We start from the raw sequence: 22,762 nt of genomic DNA on the forward strand, positions 1-22,762 counted from the left end.
CAGAATCACAGAACTATAGGGAATGGAAAGGACTTCTGGACATTGCTGAGCCCAACCCACTGCTAAAGAAGGTTCCCTACACAGGAAAGCATCCGGGTGGGTTTTGAATATCTCCAGAGAAGGAGACTCCACAGACACTGGGTGGTTTGTTCCAGTGCCCTGTGAATCTCACTGTAAAGATTTTTGCCATACTCAGGTAGATATTCTTGTGTTCCATTTCGTGTTTGTTGCCCCTTTTCCTAAAACACAGGACACCACTGAAAAGTGCTTGGACCTATCCTCTTGACTCCTACACTTTAGATATTTATAGACATGGATGAGATTCACTGAGAACACTGAGATTCCTCTCAGTCTTCTAATTTCCAGGCTGAACAGCTTCAGGTCTCTCAGCCTTTCCTCATTTAGGGAGATGCTCCAGGCTCCAAATCATCTTTGTGGCCCTCCGTTAGACTCTCTCTAGAAGTTCTCTGTCTTCTTAAACTGAGGAGCAGCCAGTCAGCCAATTCCCAATCCATCTCAACATCCACTTATCTATCTCACGTTTCCTAAGCTTACCTATAAGGATGTCAAAAACCTTGCTGAAGTCAAGGTACACAGCACACAATGCTAACCTTTCCTCTACCCAGATGGTCATGACATCATAGAAAGTTACCAGATCGGTCAAGCTCGATTTCCTCCAGATGCTTGGAGATTATATCCAGAATAAACTGTTCCATCAACTTTCCAGGGATGGAGGCTGACTGGCCTGTAGTTTCCTGAGTCCTGTTCTTTTCTTTTTTGAAGACTGGAGTGACACTGGCTATCCTCCAGTCCTCAGGCACCGCTCCTGTTCTCCATGATCTGGTAAAGACACTAGAGAATGGCTTAGCAGTCCCTTTTGTCAGCGCTCTCAGAACTTGTGGGCACATCACATCAGGGCCCATGGATTTGTATGTGTCAGGTTTGTCTAGATGATCTCTGATTGGATCCTCCTCAACTAAGGAGAAGTCATCTTATTCCCAGACTCTCTCTTTTGTCTCCAGGTCTGGGATTTCCAAGGGGTAGTCCTAGCAGTAAAGACCAAAGCAAAGATGTTCAGTAACTCTGCTTTCTCACTGTCCTCCATTACCAGGGTGCCTACCCTCTTCAGCAGTTGGTTACATTTTCCTTAGTCTTTCTTTTGTTATTGGCATACTTAGAGAAGCCTTTCTTGTTGTCTTTAAGCCCTCTCACCAGATTTAATTCAAAGTGGGCCTTAGCCTTTCTTGTCATATCCCTGCATTCCTTGACATACAAAATGTGCATGCAATGTGTCTTACACTTGACATCAAATCTGGTAGGCAGAAGTTGCCAAATAAAAACCTTCTTCAAGTCCCCATTGTGCTTTTGGTTGCTTGCCTCTGTCCCAGTAAGCACTGGGAGTAGGTCACGATGTAGAAGGCTTTTCAAATGAGCCATGAAGATTGATAAAATACTGTCTCAAGTAGCTGTTGGCACTTTCCTGTCAAGCTTACTCATAAGTACTGTGTTACTGCTAGAGTCAACTGTCACATTATTTCCAGGCTAATAAATGGATCCTATGACAAAAAGTAAACACACACAAAAAAGGAGCTGATAAAGGATCTTTCTTTTTAATTCCATCTTTACGTATCCATAGAACATAATCAAATTGTTGACAGAGAAGATCTTCAAGTTGTAGGAGGACACACTGTTCAGTTTATGCCTTTATATACTTGTAGTTATTCACAACTGAAGCCAGTAACTTAAAATGCTGCAGGATTTTTAGTTTGTTTAAAATTTTCAACTCATTTGAGAAAGTCAGCTACTTCCTATATCAATTTTCATGCCTCTCCCTGTTTCTCCTAGCTGAGATTCTCTCCACACTAGGAAAAAAAACAAACAACGAAAACAAAGACAACAAATTACCTACAAAAAGCAGATCATAGAAAAATTAATTCAGAAAGATTCTTGTACCAAAGTACCTACGTACCCTTAATTCAGCACCCTTGCTGAAGTTCATTAAAATAGTTAGGACACTGGCAATTCCTACTGTTCTTTTAAATTTAGACTCCAATGGGAGTGAGATGTCTGTTTTGTCAGTTTTATAACCATTTCCCACACGACCAAGGACGTTTGCAGCTCAGAAATTCTCTTGGAAACTCTGGAGAGAAGTAGTCTGTGTAGGATTATAAGATTTTCTTCTCCATTTTTGTCCGCCCACAGCATGTCTCCTGCTCTGCCTCTGCCAGTTCCTTCTCTCCTTATTCCTATCAAACTATCCTTCCCTTGTACATCTCTGCACACGTTGCCTCCAGGCTGCCCTTTTCCTTTTCCCATTCCCTCTCTTCTGCATTGATTCAGACCACTTCTGACATTTGAAAATGTTGGCGTATTAGTTAAAGAAACAATATGACCTTCCATAAGGATGTTTAAATGTTAAATGCATATTAAAAGGACTGGCATTTTTTTGATGCATATACCAAGAGTGGTCTCCACATTCACTCAAGTACTAGAAGTAATTATACTTACTTTAATCCAATAAACGACAACTCCTTTTCTATAAATATGTACACAAATATTGCTTTTTAGTACTTCCCATAAACACCTCTGAACTGTCTTGAAGACTTTATAGAATTTGGTTGTGAATTGGGAAAGAGATATATGGATGTTGGTTTCATTAGTTTGTTTGAGGGTTCTTTCCACGGTCCAGTGAGACCTACTGCAGTGATTATTTTAGAAAATTAAGTTCTGTCATTTAGTTGTACTTACCACAGAAAATGCTTTTTAGATACAGTTTTATCCCTTTTCAGATCACTTGGAAAATAAGAATTTGAACAATAAGAAACTTTACAGAAAGTATCAAAATGTAAGAGTTTTTTTGCTACTGATGCCCCTTTATATTTACCACAGGAAAAAAACAGGTTAGTATAAGAGAATAAATCATAGAATCACAGAATCACAGAATCATAGAATGGCTTGGAATGGCTTCCAATGGGTTGGAAGAGGCCTCAAGAATCATCAAGCTCCAACCCCCCTGGTGTATGCAGGGCCACCAACTTCCTATCTAATATCTAATAGTAGACCAGGCTGCCCAGTGCCCTATCCAAGCTGGCCTTGAACACCTCCAGTGATGGGGCAGCAAATCGTTATGGCATGAAGTATCTGCAGAAAGTAGTACTAATCAATTCATATCACACTAACCCAGTGTAAGTCAGATTGTTTTAAACCTCCACCTGCAGTCACCACTGTGCTGTTCCCAAGCAGTAATTCCTGAAACTGTGTAAACTACTTGTGGTGGTGAATGGAGTCAAATCCAGCTGGCGACCAGTCGTGAGTGGTGTTCCGCAGGGGTCGGTGCTGGGGCCTGTCCTCTTCAATATCTTTATTGATGACCTGGATGAGGGCATCGAGTGCACCCTCAGTAAATTCGCAGATGACACCAAATTGGCTGGAAGTGTGGATCTGCCTGGGGGTAGCGAGGCCCTACAGAGGGATCTGGACAGGCTGGAGAGCTGGGCTGGAGCCAATGGGATGAGTTTCAACAAGGCCAAATGCCGGGTCCTGCACTTCCGCCACAACAACCCCAGGCAACGCTACAGGCTTGGGGCGGTGTGGCTGGAGGACTGCATAGAGGAAATGGACCTGGGGGTATTGATTGATGCTCGGCTGAACATGAGCCGACAGTGTGCCCAGGTGGCCAAGAAGGCCAATGGCATCCTGGCTTGCATCAGAAACAGTGTTGCAAGCAGGAGCAGAGAGGTGATTGTTCCCCTATATTCAGCACTGGTGAGGCCGTACCTTGAGTACTGTGTCCAGTTTTGGGCCCCTCACTGCAAGAAAGATATTGAGGCCCTGGAACGTGTTCAGAGGAGGGCAACAAAGCTGGTGAGGGGTCTGGAACACAGGCCATATGAGGAGAGGCTGAAGGAGCTGGGAATGTTCAGCCTGGAGAAGAGGAGGCTCAGGGGAGACCTTATTGCTCTCTATAACTTCCTGAAGGGAGGTTGTAGTGAGCTGGGGGTCGGCCTCTTCTCTCGTGTCATTAGTGATAGGACCAGGGGGAATGGTTTCAAGCTACGGCAGGGGAGATTCAGGCTGGACATGAGGAAGTATTACTTTTCAGAAAGGGTGGTCAGGCACTGGAATGGACTGCCCAGGGAGGTGGTGGAATCACTGACCCTGGGGGTGTTCAAGGAAAGACTGGATGTTGTGTTGAGGGACATGGTTTAGTAGGAGCTATTGGGAATAGGTGAACGGTTGGACTGGGTGATCTTTTAGGTCTTTTCCAACCTTAGTGATTCTATGATTCTATGATTCTACCAGACCTCAATGCAATCCCTATCACCCATATGACAAAGACTTCTTAACAGTAGTTCATATTAGAATGTTTGCTGGAAGTGTCAGCATGATAAAACTTGCTCTCATTTCCCTAAGGAGAAGACAAAGTCGCCATTGGCCTTCTATGATGGAATGACGGCATTGGTGGACAAAGGGAAGGCGATCAACATCATTTACCTGGACTTGAGCAAGGCCCTGACATGGTCCACCACCACATCCTCATCTCCAAATTGGAGGGATGTGAATTTGATGGGTGGACCACCCGAAGGATAAGAAATTGGTTGAAAGTCCACAGACAGAGAGTGGTGATCAATGGCTCTATGTCCAGGTGGAGGATGGTAACGAGCAGTGTCCCCCAGGGGTCTATCTTGGGACCGGTGCTCTTTAATATCTTTATCAATGACATTGATGACAGAATTGAGTGCACCCTCAGCAAGTTTGCCGATGACACCAAGCTGAGTGGTGCGGTTGTGGGAGGAAGTGGATGCCATTCAGAGGGACCTCAACAGGCTTGAAAGGTGGGCCCAGGTGGACCTAATGAGGTTCAACACAGCAAAGTGCAAGGTTTTGCACTTGGGCCAGAGGAATCCAAGGCATTCATACAGACTGTAAGGAGCAGTCCTCGAGAGCAGCCCTGCAGAGAAGGACTTGGAGGTCCTGGTGGATGAGAAACTGAACATGAGCCAGCAGTGTGCTCTTGCAACTCAGAAAGCAAATGGCATCCTGGGCTCCATCAGAAGAGGGGTGGCCAGCAGGGACAGGGAGGTGATTGTCCCTCTCTGCCCGTTTGAGGCCCTATCTGGAGTACTGCATCCAAGTCTGGGGCCCCCAGTACAAGAAAGACAGGCAGCTGTTGGAGAGGGTCCAGAGGAGGGCCACAAAGATGATCAGGGGACTGGAGCACCACCCCTACGAAGACAGGCTGAGGGAGCTGGGCTTGTTCAGCCTGAAGAAAAGAAGGCTGTGGGGTGACCTCATTGCAGCCTTTTAGTACCTAAAGGGAGCCTAGAAACAGGAGGGGAATCAACTCTTTGAAAGGGTAGATAACTGCAGGACAAGGGGAAATGGTTTAAGGTTGAGGGAGGGAAGATTTAGGTTGGATGTCAGGGGGAAATTCTTTACTATGAGAGCGGTGAGGTGCTGGAACAGGCTGCACAGAGAGGTTGTGGATGCCCTGTCCCTAGAGGCGTTCAAGGCCAGATTGGATGGGCCCTGGGTCTGGTCTAGCATTAAATGTGGAGATCAGTGTCCCTGTCTGTAGCAGGGGGGCTGGAGATTCATGATCCTTGAGGTCCCTTCCAACCTGGGCCATTCTGTGGTTCTGTGATTGTCCAGAATTGTCCCAGAATTGTCCAAATCTGTAGTCACACACTTTGTGGCACAGAGGGAAACAATACCATTGTTCTAGAATTTTTTCCATCTTGTCAATTTTCAGTAAATTTGCATTTTCCAAAAAGAGTACATGCATTGCAACAAGTGGCTAAATATGACAGTTGGACTAGATGATCTTATAGGTCGTTTCCAACCTTGTGATTCTATGATTGTATGATATCTTTTCACAAATATGTGAATAGAAAACCTGCACTTTGTATGTTGTCTGAACCGAGATCTTGCTGTTGTTTTACAAAGAACAAACATGAAAGGCAGGCTCCTTCTGTGAGTGTGATGCAACAAGATATAGTTCTGCTGGCTATCTCTGCTTTGTTTTTATGTCCTGCAGAGAGTGACATCTGTGTGCAAATTAACAACAGATTTGTGTAAGCTAGCTGTGAATGAAATATTTGGGGGGAAAAAAAACCAGAAACTTATCTATAAAATAATTAATGTAACAAGTAATTTAATTCAGTTTTGAAACATATTACCTAGTTGATATATACATTGCTAACAAATCAAAGTATTAATTAGTACTAAATCAAAGTGAAATGTTGGACCAGAATGGGTGACTCCTAGATGTTTAATACTTAGTGTTTTAATGACTACATTAAGCAGTGCAGGACAGAACAAGTGTGTCTTTAGAGCAAAACAGCTGGTGCTGTGGATCTATATACACAGAAATGATTTGTTGGGGTTTTATTTTGGGCTAATCTGATCCACATGGTGAAAACAAATTAGAAGCTGGAGCTCATTATGTGGCTCCTAGACCACATCTTTTGAGCTAGTTTCCTTCAAAAAAGGGATACAGTTTGTACACTCTACAATGCTCTACAGCATTAACTACAACATCAAAAGTGGGAGCAATCAGGATGTTTTATTCCTGATCTGAAATGAAACATTAATGTAATTACATCCACTAAAGTTAGTCATTTTGAAGCGCTGTTCATCCACAGACACAGAAAAAAATGTTCTTCAAAAAGTAGAACTGACAACATACTGTTCTTCAAAACAGCACAAATAATTTTTAATTTGTATTTTTAAAACTCCTCAAAGGCTAGAAATTCAGGTTGTTACCATAAGGGCATTGATATTAACATGAAGTCAACATGTATTAAACACTTACGTGGTCTTTGCAGCAGGAACTAGTGGTAGTCCCACCCTATTGCTCAGATAATGCCCTGTCCATCACACCAGAAAATTCTATTCACCCTTCTGCTCAGTAAAGACTATAATCACTGATGTAACATAGCTCTTCAGCTAGAGAACATGTGATACCTCTGCACAGCCCATCATCATGCTCAACCTGGACCAACCAAAAGTTAGAGATAAAGTGTGATTCAGCTGCCTAACATCAGTGCCTATATGGGTGTACACAGGACAGTGTAGATGTCAGGAAAAACATAGCTTCCAAATCCCATCTTTACTGAGCCTCCTACCCACAGTGTTTTAGCTTTATACATCATCCTGCATTATACTAACTGACCTTTCCTATTTTGTTTCTAAACTATCTTCTCTTATTATTTTCCCCTTTGTGATTAGCTGCAAAATAGCTGTTTAAACAAGAGTCCTTCTCTGAAAGTGTACCTTCTGTTTTGAATATCTCAGCCTTTGATAATTATTAATGTACACACAGCAGCAAAGGAATGCTTTATTCACAATGTCATTAATGATACTCAAAGGACTGAAAATTACCATTTTGGATGTGTCCAGAGCAGTAAACTAGTAAACAAGCCTACAGTTAGTGCTATGGATGATTCGAATCAACAAGGGTGAAAAGATTTGGTTACTCTGTGTATTAGTGTTAATAGGAATAGATTATAGAGGAATATTTGTGATGTGACCTTCCATGCACTAATTGAAATAGTATTCAGAGTCAGCAGTGGAGTAATCAAGTTAAACACTGAATCATAAATCATCATGAAAAGTGCTGTCACAACTTAGCCATTAATGCCCTGTATTGCTGGGCAGCCTTACGAAAATATCTGCTATGCCGATCTTTAGGTTAATAGGAACAGAAATGGCATTTAAAGACTATTTGGATCAAATCTGCTGTAAGGTTGCAAGTGTTACTCTGTTAATTTACTGGTAATTTGAAGTGATGTAGTTAGGGTTAGAAGCAACGCAGCTGAGCCCCATATAGCTGAACAAAGGGTGGTAGAAATTAATCTAATATTTATCCTTTGCTATAAAATGTAATACTGACACAATATAAATATATATGTGTACTTTCCCTTTGTCCATCAGATAGCATTTGGTAGGGAGGTTAAAGTCAAAATGCATAGAAATTATGGGTTTTTCTTGCTAATGCAGTTTGAGAAGACGTTTCTATATATTTTAAACACAGATGGCCAAATCTGATTTTGCTGCTTTTATGAAAACAGAGGGATTTTTAACAAAGGTTTTCTATAAAACAAATTACTTCTGTGTTATTTTTTAAATTCAGATTTTCTTTAATCTAGTATATGCAAGAAGGAGAAGTAAAGCTTACCCTCCAGAAGCAGAGAGAAATGAATTTTCCAAAGGCAGTAAATATTTCTTCATTGTAATTTTTTAATTGAGATTTGATCAAAATAATAAGCATAAAAAATATCACAGCTGGAATGATGTATACATCTTCTAATAAAGACCTATGTCTCAACACTGGCAAATCTTTTGCTAATTTGATTCGTTACTCATCAGATTACTTAGACAACAATATGCATAATGTTTGGGGGGACATCTATTTATCATGATTTGTTTCAAATATTGATAATTAACGTTAATGTAAATTACACCCGGCATCTGGTACAAAGGAATTCCTTTTAAACAACAAGCAAAAGCAGTCCTTTAAAAACTTCATAGTTAAGTATCTTAACTTCAAGGAACCATCACGTTCATATAAAGATTTGTCAAGTGCAGCTCTGAAATATTAAAATCCAGAATAAACAATATTTTCTGCAAAACTATATTACATATAAAGAACCATACTACAACTGTGTCTATTCATGGCCAGATCAGAACGGAAAAAAGTAAAATGTTAAGACTAATGATGGATTGCAAAACAAAACCAAGAATTTAGCTAGCTCCAATCCACTATCCTACACTTCCTTTTTTTATTATCAAGTGCCTATGAAGTTCTCCACATTAAGCTGAGATTAAGTTCCGTGCGCTATTTTACTGGTGTAAATTAGATTGATGTTATTCCAGAACTTGCCTAATCAAGCTGACAATAATATTTAGGCATAGAATCTGAGGAGTTTATGGTTTTAGTGGTAAATTATAATGAAAAGAAATTAATAAGAAAGCTACAAATGAATAAAGACATACAATGCATTTCTAAACAAAACATGACCGCAAACAACTGCTAAATAGAACTGCCATAAAATCTATCTGGGTTTGCAGGACCCTGTCATTACTTTGTGCACCGCTCAGACAGATTCCCATGGCTGATTTATTCTGAAGTGTGGAAAGGTGCTAGAATTAGGCATGTTTTCAACATTTGGATGGCAAGTACAACAGAACTATGACTTAGATACAGTGTGTGATTCACCACATGTAATTTTAGCTAACTACCTGGAATATAACCTAACCTGTGAGCCATAGATAAAAACAGTCACTTCAAGAAAAGGATTCATTCACTTACTCTACCATTTGGTAGGCTCCTACCCAAATGCCTAAAATGACTACAGATGATCACATATAATAAACAGTTTAAACTTGTCCCCTTGAGATGCTGAATTTGTCATCGAGAACAGCTAGAATGAGATTTGGTAGCCTTAATACAGGCACATATAGTCCCATGTGAGACAGGAGACCCCAAACATCTGTCTGTCTGATCTGACTGATGTGGTACAGAAGGCAAGTTCTGTGAACAGAAATGGTGGTACTGCAGGGCATCTCACATCACACTGGAATCTTCTGAGTAAGGAACTAAATCATGCTCATTCTCGGGAGTGACAAATTAGGGCTCCAGGGAGACCTCATTCTGGCCTTCCAATACTTGAAGGGAGCATATAAACAGGAAGGGGAACAGCTGTTTACATGGGTACAGAATGATAGGACAAGGGGGAATGGTTTAAACTAAGACTGGGGAGGTTTAGGTTAGATATTAGGAGGAAGTTTTTTACACAGAGGGTGGTGACACACTGGAACAGGTTGCCCAAGGAGGTTGTGGATGCCCCATCCCTGGAGGCATTCAAGGATGTGGCTCTGGGCAGCCTGGTCTGGTGGTTGGCAACCCTGCACATAGCAGGGGGGTTGAAACTGGATGATCATTGTGGTCCTTTTCAACCCAGGCCACTCTATGATTCTCTGATTCTATGATACCATGATACTATGATTCTGGGAATTCCACTCATAAATCTGAAACAGGTTTAATGCAAACTGCACACTATGCAGAGAATTACATTAACTTACAATTGGTGGGACAATAGCATGAAACCTAAACATGGATGTCTGCCTTTTCTACTAGGAAAACAATGAAACTTGGGTGAGTTACGTTATTAGCTTGTTCACAAGCAAGGATCCAACTTCAAATGCCCAAAATCATAAGCAAGGAGAAATTGTCCATGTACACTTTTGCCATATTTGTTTTTGCTTTACTCTATTCTTTGAAAGATAATTTAACATCTCAACAATTTTTTTAGCACCAGGCCATGTGAGTAAAAATAAAGAAAAAAAAGAAAAAAAAGGAAAAAAAAGTTTGTTTTGCTTCATTTAATATGAAATCTTCAGAATATGTCTAACAAGTGTTTATGAATTTTTCCAGAGTGTTGTCTAAAGAGCCAAATAGCTATTCCCAATTTTTATACATTGTGAGCATATGTAAAATAACTCATAAGAGCTTCTTCCCTCATAAAAAAATGAATTTCAAAGCACCAACTGGATCTGAAAATATGGATATTTTTGGGAATCCATCTAGTAGCATGAAACTGCATTTCAACAATAATTTGATCACAGAAAAGTTAAAAACTCACTTTATAAAGTTATGTTCTTTACCACAACCTTGCTGCAGAGAAGAGCTGCACTTGCTTTGTGATGGAAGTACTTGAGGGCAATGAGAAATCCATGTCTGGAAAAGTTTTACAGGTTTTAGGAACAGAGAAACATCTGCTCACCCAGAAAGCCAGCTCAGCTGGCAAAGGAAACAAAGCAGACCTACTACAAACTTCATGGTAAACCATCTTCCATGATATGGATTGCTGTTAAAGTTCTTCTACAATATTACTTTTGTCTCAGGATATGATTCCTTCCACTCAGAAGGTCTTTTACTATCTGGATGATGCTAACTATACTTGATACAGAACAACACAATATTCTAATAACACTGAGTAATAGGGATACCAAGCAATTTTTTTCACGGGGTTTTATGGGAAATCGCGATTTACTGCATTTCCAAATACGTTCATTTTTAGCTGTTATTGCTAAATTCAGCCTCAGTATAAAAGAGTATAATTCTATTGAAGTCAGTGGCGGTATATCAGTGCTGTATATTCCCTAGTTGGACAATGAAGCTGTAAATAACCAAATACATCAAAAATAAAAATTGATTACTCTATTTTATAGTCTCTTAGAGTGAATAAGTTTATGATTTAAAACCGTGTCATAATAAAACCATGCTGGGAGGAAATGAGAGAGAGAATGCAACATAATGGGCCAAATACAGTTCTCAGCCAGAACAATTACATTCATGTCTACAAAAGTGTGCCCATTTGAGAGGTTTCTTTAAAAAACAAGGGGATAATAAGTTGTCAGTTTACATTCTTGTTTACTTATGAAATGGGAAATGAATAAAATGAATAATGTTTACTTATATAAATGGGAAATGATTTAAATTTAAATCTCATTGTTAATGAAAAGTGATTCACAAAAAAAAAAAAATCAGAGCATTTTGTTCAGTCTGAGAACTTGCATCTGTACACGAGAAGCTCACATTCACACTAGGAACTCTTTGAAATGATCTACTGGCCAGATAGAAGCCATAGGCAGAAAACAAAAGCTGAATTTCCAAAATAAACAATAGGTTTTCAAAAGGTGGAGAACTGCCATCTACCAATGACATCTGTGATCCACGTGGCTCATGGGTACATGGTGGCTTTTGTTGTTTAGTTGTGTCATTTGACAGATATTATTTTTACTTCTGACCTTCTCTTCTGATCTTTTCATTTATTCATAATTGTGTCTATTATGTTTAATAATATTCACATTTTTTGCATTTACCTGTATAGCCCACATTACCTGATCAGCTTGGTAGAACAAGAGCCAATGCCTGTCCTCAAAGACGCTGAAAATTGCCCTAAATTATTCACACAGTTCTAACTGGAAATAATTCTTATATATTTATGCATACACACAAGTGTGTGTGTTTCTGTGTATAAATAAAACCAAAATAAATAAAAAGTCAATGCAATACAGATTACACAGCGTAGCTGTGTTCTGCTTTGCTGTAATCTTCTATAAATCCAGCTTGCACAAATTTAGCAGGTGCTTTTATATTTATATATATAAATGTAAATCATGTATTATTATGCACACACAAATTATGTTTTCACATAGTATGCAGTTTACTTCACTTGATGCTGAAAAATATGCAATTTCTTTCTAGCTAATGATGAAGTAAAGGAAGGAAAAGATATATATGTTCGCTCAAATTGTTAAAGCTGATTTTTTCTTAGGTCTGAATCACTGAAATCTACTGTAGTGACCCCATCTTGCAACGGTGTAATTCCCCAAAACTTCTAAGTCAGTCAATGATAAGAGGCTGATCTAAATGCTTCCACTGCATTAATCAAATACCAGGTCTAATTAAAAGAGCCATGCACAAGGCTTTTTCAAAATGTTGCTCAGGTATTGCAATAATTTCTGATCACCCAAGCCTGGAAGACAAATAATTAGAGCTGCCAGAGCATTCTGATGAGTGATGTCAGCATCTCCAAGTGACCTTCCCTCTACTAATTAATTTTCATCTTAAGAAAAGAGACCCTGTTGTTGCACATTATTAATTGAGTTCACTAAAAGATGCGCCTGATTAATTTTTGTTGATAATACTTGTCATTCTATGCAGCGGCTGTAATCATTCTATTGGGTTTTATTTTTTTAACTTGATCTAGGTCTTTTACAATGTGACTGATACAGTTTCTTCTATACAGAATACCATGCAGAAGGGCATAGTCTATAATGTGAGTACACAGTTTTCATTGTTTTTGATGGTTTAGGTCAAGTGGAACTTTGATGTCTAGTTTGCTAACTTATTTCCAGTTAATTGATATTTTTCCCCCAGCACCTTCGTTTTTCTTCAGCTTCCCAGATTAAGGGGTTCTCACCTTTTTCCCACTTACGTCCTATCTATCACCTGCCTTTGATTATCCTCTAGCCAAAGAACATTTTTAGGCTGGCTCACAGAAGGTGCCCCAGAAACCTAACAACTCAGATGGCCCAGGACAAAAGCTAACAAAGCCAGAGTACATGGCTGAAACTTGGCCACCACCAATCACCAATATTATGGGTTTGATCTCAAGCCTAGCTCTCTCTAGTGATCATCAAGTCTGTCTTGTCAAAGTCAGGGGACCACAGCCATTCGTATGAAAACAGTCATTCTGCAGGTTTTTTTTGTACAGCCCAGAAAGAGAGGAGACATGAATTGCCGCATGGATAGAAGTCATGCTGCAACATCAAGGCCAGTTTCAATGTGGTTACAGAGGCATCAATAGATAAACTCTTCCAATATAACTCAATAACAGTTATATGCCATGGATACAGAACCAAATCTTTCATTTTCTGATCTTAAAGGCATTAGTTGACCCAAAATTTAGTTCTCTCAAACTCTCCTGCTGAAACTCACGTAGTTTTTATTGTTCAGTTTTTGTAGGACCAGGGGGAGATGAATCCACAGGACAACAAGCTGCCTCAGATCATACATCATCAGTTCATATATTTTGATATAGCCCTATCCTATTCAGGCCCATATGTGAAGACAGAGCCATATGTCTGAAAATGTTGGGGATCTTATGTACTCAGGAATCCCATGCCTATAATGAACACAGCTGAGCATAATGTCTTGTAATAATAAGCAGTACATTATCAAGAAATTTTCAGGAGGTGAAACTGATTTCCTGGTAAGTGATCTTAAAATGTATAGGGAATGTAAGTAATGAAAATATACATACTTTTTCCTACTTTGAAGAGCATTTTAATCATGTTTTAATCAAGATAGCCACGATTACCGATTTATCAAATATCAATTTAACAACAAAGATTATGGAAATTTTCCCCAAGCCGGCGAACAAAATATGATTAAAAGAGTTCTTCAGAGCACTGTGATGAAAATATGCATAACTCCATTCTTCAGATACGTTCTAGCACATGAAGAGATCAACATATTGTTAAAGCAGTAGGCTGTCTAGGTAGAAAAAAAGTGGGAGAGTTAGTTATAAATTGCAGCAAAAATAACTATTTTACAACAGATTTGAAGGTTTCTCTTCTCATACATCCAAGACTGGATATCATTTCTCCACATTACATTAGAAGGAAAGCAAGAACATACCTTTATTTATCTTTGCAAATCTTATTTATTCATCAGTGCAAAGCTTGACTGATATGTAGGTAGTAGAATTATTTGAAAGTAGAGAAATGTTTTGTTTAGTTGCTTATATTAAGTTCTTCAGATACTATCAGAATGAGGATAGGTACGTACATAGAAAGGATAAAATAATTTTGTATAATAACTTTAGCTTTACAGGAAAGATTAAAAATACGTTTAAACTACTAAAAAAACTGCCTAGTATATAAAATATCCCACTGATGTTTAAAAATGGTTAATACAATAAAATAGCTTTTATTTTAAAAGAAATTTCTTCATAATGTCTTTATCTCATGGTTTGATCACTAGGATGAGAAAGTATTCAGGATAAGTATGCATTCATCTTGAAGTGAACGTGCACTTATACACCCACACCCACACGTGAGTGCATACAGGCACAAAACACACATAATTTAACCTTCTCAATAGGTGTCTTCCAGGACACTTCTAAGGGATATCACTTCCCCCAAGATAAATGCTCAGTGTGTATGAAACAAAGAAAGAATTGGGAAAATACAATCATTGCTTACAAGCAATAGATATATCAGAAATTATACACTGTCCTCCCTCTATCCCTATGCCTTAGGCCAATGCTAACAACACAGGTAGGCCAAAGTAAACCCAAGTTCTTGGAAAAAAAACTGCAGTCTCCTCTTCCTTCTTTTTCTCCTTCTGAATAAGGAAGAACTAAATGGTCACAGAATGAGCTGTTTCATCTATGGGGATCCAGAGGAAAACAAACTCTGAAAAATGCAAATATATGTGTATATATCTGTCCTCAACTTTCTGAACTATTTCCCTCTGCAGACATAGTTATTTTTATACAATCAAAACCATAGAATGGCTTGGGTTGAAGGGTACCTCAAGGATCATCAATCTCCAACGCTCCTGCCACAGGCAGGGCCACCAACCTCCATATCTAATACTAGACCAGGCTGCCTTGGTCATTTGATTCAATTCAGTGAAATAATAGAAGCCTGAGACACTTTTAGGGTGAGGGAAGAAAAGGCTTTCTTTCAAGGGGCAGCTGGACATAACAAGTAGCTGAGATCACATCCTCAGTTTTGTCTTCTGCTCATGTATATAACACTGCATGATGTTTCTTTGACAATCAAACTATACTTCCTTCTCCCCTTCCACACATTATTCAGGAAATTTCTTATTCAGCTGCTAGATGCAAGAAAAAACTGGTTGTCTTCTTTTCGGTAAAAGGATATCTGAGGTGGAACTCAGCTCCCAGTTAAAGCCACCTAAATTAGATACCTATGTGTAAATCTGTGGATAAACTAGGAGTCAAATCTCCCAGTATCTTCGGAAGAATGAGGAAAGAGATTTGATTTAGTTTCTTAAACAAAGGTTTAGGAACACTATACAAAGCCCAGGACGACTGCTTGGAATTGGTAGGTATGGGGCAGAATCTATGGGAGACACATGCACGTCTGGAAAGACAGACAGGGACTGATGAAATATCTTGGGACGTCTCAGATGGTATTAAATAGGTATCACTGTTGATGGTACTGACTGCAATGATATTTTAGTTGTATTGGCTGAGACATCTCATTCCTGTTTAACTACGTATAGCTATCAACTTATGAGGTGAATTGTAGCCTGCTCCAAACTCTTCCTGGGCCACTTTATCTACACAAAATGCCAATTTTTATAATATAGTCAAGCCATATAATGGTGCCACTATCTAGTTCAGTTTTGGTATTTGGCATCTCTAGAGCTGCTGAATACAGTCCTTTTATGAGTTAGTACTGACTCTGATTTACTAGTTCTCAACATCTTTAGCTATAATATCATCTCTACTTCTAGCTGTTGTTAAGTCACCTGATACACTGATCTTCTCCGTAACTCTGGATTTAACTTATTTCCTCAGAATTAAAGCTGGAAATAAATACAAGCCATCTGCCTGGAAGAGTTAAAAGAACTACAACCCCATGAGCTTGCATACACCATTTATCGGATGAGATGTCCACTTTCCCTTATAAAATGACACATTAGTTTAAACCACTGCAGCTCACGTTTACTTCCCACTGAGAGTAAAACAGAATCCCTCTACACCATTTTATTTAATTAAGTGACAGAACAAAAATCTATACAGACCTCAAGACGTTCTGACAAAATCAAGTTCTCTCTCTCCCAGTGCGCCTTGCCAATAAACTTCCAATCTTTTGAAATGGTCAGGTTTAGAAAGATCTATCTAATCTGCATATTGTGTGAATCTTGGAGACTTACTTGGACTCCTAGATGTTTGGAGCTACTGGAATTTTCAATTAAATTTGATCTAAAGTGTAGTCGTTCTGAAAATATGAATCTTCTAAAATTAACACTTGAGCAGGGAAAATCATTAGTGCCTGCTTTAAGGAAAATCATAGAATCAGAATCATAGAATTGCTCAGGTAGGAAAAGACCTTAAAGATTATTAAGTCCAACCACAACCTAACCATACAACTCTAACAAACCTTCTGCTAAATCATGTCCCAGAGCAGCACCACATCCAAACGATTTTTAAACAAATCCAGGGATGGTGACTCAACCACCTACCTGGGGAGCCTATTCCAGTGCTAAAAAGCAAAACAAAACAAAACAAAACAAAAAAACCTTTCTGTAAAGAAGTTTTTCCTGACATCCAACCTAAACCTCCCCTGGCACAACTTGAGGCCGTTTCCCTTCATTCTGCCACCTGTCACCAGTGAGAAGAGACCAGCCCCGCTCTCACTGCAATCACCTTTCAGGTATTGGAAGAGAGCAATAAGATTTCCCCTCAGTCTCCTCTTCCCCAGACTAAACAGCCCCAGTTCCTTCAGTCGTTCCTTGCAGAGTATATTCTTCAAGATTATAAGGGAAGCTTCTCTAGAAGAACTAGAGAGCCGTTATCAGAGGCAGCTGCAGGGAACGTTTCAACCACAAGAGAAGTAGCCAGGAAAGCTCTCGAGTTACTAGATCTCTGACAATTTAGACAGGAGCCATAGGGCTGTAGAAACATAGCTTTATGGGGATTTGCCTTGACTCCAGCAGCAGGTACCCTTAGTACTGCATCTCAGCGGCATTTCTACATTCTGACTGTTGGCATTGGGTTTGATATACTGGTGATGGGTTTTGTGTTGTATTACTGAAGGAGAAGCTTCAGCTCACTGTACAATGACTAACACAGATAAGTGTCAAGCAATGACTTTTATCTGCACCTGACCTGGGCTGAGTGAAATGAGTTATGGATGAAAAATTTTGCTGTCTATTACAGATCCCCTGAGTCTACCAGTCCTCCAAATAATCTCCAGCATTAGCGCTAAGCTATCTTTTGTCAATGACACACAGCGATAAAGTTTTAATATTCTTGTAGACTTCTCCTGTTTAGGATATTCTCAAATTCGTCTTTGAATGTAAGCTGATGCCAGCTGTGCATGTACACACAGTGTATGTGTAATTGTTTGGGATGATATAAGCTTCCATCTGAAAGAAGATAAGCTGAAATTCCCAATTGTGTTTTCATCAATGACCTGCTATTAGGCCCAAGAGCTACTGGGTTAAATGTCAATGATCTGGTATCTGCACTGTTGCAAAGCAATCTCTTCATTCACCAAATTTCTTCTATTAGACCAAGTACAAATCAGAGCAACTACTTCCCCATTTATGAGATTTATACATCCATTTAAAGAAATTTTTCTTGTGAAACCACTGATAATATCACCTCAATAGTAACGTGAATGGTAGAAGTAAATTTCCTCCCAGCTAGGCACAACTTTTGTGTCAGCAGGAACCTACAGAACATGCTGGCTTATAGAAATGAAGACAGATATAGGCAATATAGGCATATTAAATCTGTCCTTTGTCAAACTATGAATCAAATTTCCTATCAAGTTTTTAGGTTACCTTGGAGGAGGGAGAAAGGAAAATAACACTAAACTAAATCCAACCAACCAAACCAAACATAGAATAACTTAAAGTAGTCCCAACAGAACTGAAGAAGGACAGTGTAATTCCTCTGTTCAGTTATCCTTATTTCGCAACTATTTTTACAAGGTCCCATAGATATAAGAGGCCAGACTTCTAGCTGCAGCGTGTGCAGTGAAGACCTCCTATTCTTTTTTGGTTTTCTTTCACCTCTCTCTCCAAGACGTTATGAGATGCTGACATCCTGAACTGCCTCTGCTCCTCTGCCTTTAAGTTTCACATTGTCAAGTCAACAACGTCTCTGCTGTCTCTTTTCTCCTGGGATATACTTCCATTTGAATTTCTGGCATTCATAAGCTCACCAAAGTTCATATACAAAACTCTTCCCATTCTCACTTTGGGAGGTATTAATCTTATTTCCTGGAGTAAGAGAGCTCACCCATTACCATATAACATAGTCCCTCTCCTGGGAACAATAGACAAATATTCGCAACATTTCTTTTAAAATTGATGATGCAAATATTTAGAGCAGACTCAACTAACACTCAATAGTGGTTTCGTTATAGTCTCAGTATGGAGATGGAGAGGAAGGTGAGGAGAAAGAGTGTTAAAAACCCTGGCTTTTAATAATTAAATGTTCCAGCTATGTCCCTTGTGCTGTATAATGCTTTGTTGCTCATTATGTTATAATCATAGGCATGATGAACAAGCTAGACTACACAAACTGGGATTACAAGAAGCCATGAGAAGAAAAGGACTTTAGTTCTCTGCAGTTATAAATTATAACTATTGCTCTTATAATATTTAAAGGATTCTGTCTATCCGATGCAAAAAACTCCTCCACCCCTTCTGTTTCTATGTGCTGTGGGGGCTCACAGTGTTTATTTTCATTCCAGTTTCATTTTCCAATTGATTTCCATTTGTTTCATTTTCTCTTGACATATCAGAAGTCATCAATCACATAATTAAAAAGGAGCTGCAAAATAATGATTAATTACTATCCAGAGCAAAGGAATGTGAAATCTCCACAACAATTGAATACATTCCATGAAGGGGTGAACACCCCTCCAAGAAACAGACATAACTTGTTACACCAGCTTCACCCATTTTGGAGGCAGAGTTTAGAGGGCTGTTTTTCTGATGATAAATTGTACTTCAAAGTACCAAAGTGGAATCAAGAGTTGGAAAATGAATTCTAAAAAAAAAAAAAACGTCTTTGCTTCATTTGGAATCTTTGTTCTAATTAGGTTTTAATTATAAAATTGCACAATATATTTCCATTGGAAAAACTTCCCTACTTGGTCTACAACATGGACAATGCTGCACGAAAGAGACAGCTCATCTGTGTTTCCTCTTAGATTCATATTTCAGAATACAGTCCAAAGGCTAATTTACTGACCAACATTCAAATCTCACCTCAAAAATATTTTCCTGGATAGGATTTGTTTTTATGACACATCTAAAAAGTGTCAGAAAATTTCACAAACATTAATGGATGCATGCAGGTTTACAGCACTTTGGGGGACAGGAATGCAATCTGCATTTCCAATGTTATGCTCTTTAGAAACAGTTTCTGCTTCATTTCACATAGTCCTTACAATGGCAAGTGCAAAGACGAGTCTTCTTGCACAGTGCTGCAGCTTCAGGTCTGCACATTTCCAGTAGTCAAAGATAGAGCATATCTTAGGGACTTCCCAGAATACCACACTAATTACTACCATTTGTAGTAACTGATAGATCTGTTGCAAAAAAATAGAAATCAGCTCATAACCAAAAAGTACATTTTTGTCCAAAGAGGACAAAAACTGTGATTCACTCCTTTCCTAATATCTATTCCTGTCATCACTGACAAAAGACATCAGTTCACCAAAATTAGGCAAAATATTAAGAGCATCACACTAAACTGCAAATAAATAAATAAATAAATAAATAAACCACTGTTTTGCTTCTAAAATATATCTGAATATTTTCTGCACTGACATCTCAAACAAACAAAAAGAATAGTCTAGAAACCTCAAGTCTGGTATAGTAATCACCTGAAAAGTGTAACTCAGAATTGGGAAACATGAAATGTGGAAACAGCAGGATTTGCTGGAGTGAAGTGTGAGTTTAACAATGCCCATATGTAAAAAATTTGTCCTGGAAAATTTAAAGGCTTCCAGGAGGCCACAGAAGTATGCCAAAATGCTCTCTGGACAGACTATTGAACAAAGCTCAGCCAGATACATAGGTTCAGTTACTTTAAATTACAGAATCTTCAGGACTGAACTAAATGGCAAAGCTGGGATGTTATGAATCTTGCCTCATCCCACAGTCCATGATGCTTCATTAATTATCATTTTCAGTCCACTACCCATGACAATGCTGTTAATTTTACAGGTTTCTGAGTAACTCCTCTGCATCAGTAGTGGATGGTAGTGTATCTTCTGGTGAGACACAGATTTTAAAATGTTTTTGTAACCCAAACTTGGCAGGAGAACCTAGTGCTTCCAGCTCAGAAGACATTTTCTGTTGCAAACAATGCTGGGTATTAAAATCACAGTATTCAAAGTACTGCAACTGCAGCAAAGCAAATATCAATGTTTATATCTGTGCTGGAATAAATGTGTAGCTTAAAGAAGCAAAAGGTTTACCCATTCCATACATACAAAGTTAGAAAATGTAATTCCAAGAGTTGTAAAAGGATGGTGATGGGAAAAGGAAACCAATGAAAGGATGTTTGACTGCAATGCCAAAAAGCTTTGCAACGGTTCTACACATCCAATTCCATAACGGATTGATTTCTATGGTGTTCTATTAGGAGACAAATATAAAATACATGACTAAATGTGCATCTTCAGTTACCTGTACAGTCCCTAGAACAATTCTTGTAAACTCAATTGACATATAGTATAGAAAACATTACTTTTCAACATTCTCTAAGCAATAGTGCTTTAATTCTGAGATACTGCTCTAGTAGTAGAGTTCAAGCTCACAAAATGAACTGAACATTAGCTGTCATGTAACCACCTATAGCTGACTGTTGTCCACAGAATCTTTATCAGATCTGATGTCACCAATTTGGAGATGACATTTTACATAGTTATCATTTTCTGCTCCAGATGATCTCATTAGGCTTCAAGAGTTTGATCCACCTTATATTTAGATTTTATCTGAACTACAGATTTAATTGTTTTCCAAATTCACTGTTCATTGTTTGAAACCTCAAAAGAAAGAAACAAACAAGCAGAAAACACCTTCAACACATAACAACATAACTGCCTGAAGGTCTGGTATATTAGTTTTCTTACAATTGTATTATGGACATGAATAATAGAAGACATCCATATATCATTAAATGATGTTGTTTCAAGTTTCATTATGTTTTCAATCTAATTTTTTATATTACCACAGATATTTTTATGGTATTACTGAACATCAAATACCACATACATAGCCCATATTTTTTATAGGGTATCCTTAAAAAACACTGCAAATACTAATGTATTCTGTACATTCCTAATTGTGATTTAAATGAATGATTGTATAATCAAAATTTATTTCATTTATGTAAGGACTATCTATTTGCTACTGCCACACATTTACAGTAATATTGCAGATAATATATTAACCTACTGATTTCATTTTTTTAAAACATTTGTGGACCACAGTAAAATCTGCCTGTAAAAAGTACGGTCTGATTATAGTTACAGCACTGTAAATGTGGGGCAATCATTTGAGTGACAGTGAGGTTTAACCATTTAACTGTTTTACTGAGCACCTATATACAGTTCTAAGAAAAGAGCTCAATTACAATAACAAGGAAAAAAATATCACTAAAATGTGGCAAAGCCCAGAGACAAGCCCAGCTGCTTGAAGTTTATTTCTCTTCTGTACAAGCAGATCATTGGAAAACTCAATCAGTGCTGTAATTTTAACTCACACATCAACTCTCTGATTAAAACACATGAATGGGCTTTGATATCTGACTCTAATAAGGCTATTCTTGCATCCTCATGGAGGGAACACAGGCACCATGGGGATAAATATATAAGAGAGAATGGGAAATGACATGATCCATCAGTACCAGAGAATGGGGCAAAGAGGTATAGGAGGTATATTAAAATGCAAGGCTCACATTAACTCCATAAGTCCAGTGTGGATATATGCAATGAGAGACACCCTAGTTGCCATTTAAGAAGGCGGCACTTGAGAAATACATTACACAGGGTTCCTCATTACTCATTAGGACTGAATCATCCTTCACTCTCCTTCATACGCCTTCTTGAATCTGCCCTATAGTCTTTTACAGGGAAATAACAATAAACTCTCTTATCAGCAGTGTGTTGTAGCAGATACAATACAAGGGGATGGGGTACTGAGATCAAAAAGAGCATGAAAAGCATTTCTGCCAACATTGTACAAAATATTGAACATCTGCTATATCTGGGATCCTGGGAGTTGTAATTATAATTTTTGAAATCTTCACACAAGAGTTATAAATATTAGAACTGTAGCCTGTGAAAGCCATGAAATATTTAAGTTGTTTGGCAGGCTTAAGAAAAACTCATAAACTTAATTTAAGCAGCCAAACACTGTATTTTTACAGATTTTACATCTTTCATGTCATTAGTCATATAA

Source organism: Lagopus leucura, unplaced genomic scaffold (assembly GCF_019238085.1).
Source record: "Lagopus leucura isolate 7727_CA_CO unplaced genomic scaffold, USGS_WTPT01 Super-Scaffold_100001, whole genome shotgun sequence".
NCBI lineage: Eukaryota > Metazoa > Chordata > Aves > Galliformes > Phasianidae > Lagopus > Lagopus leucura.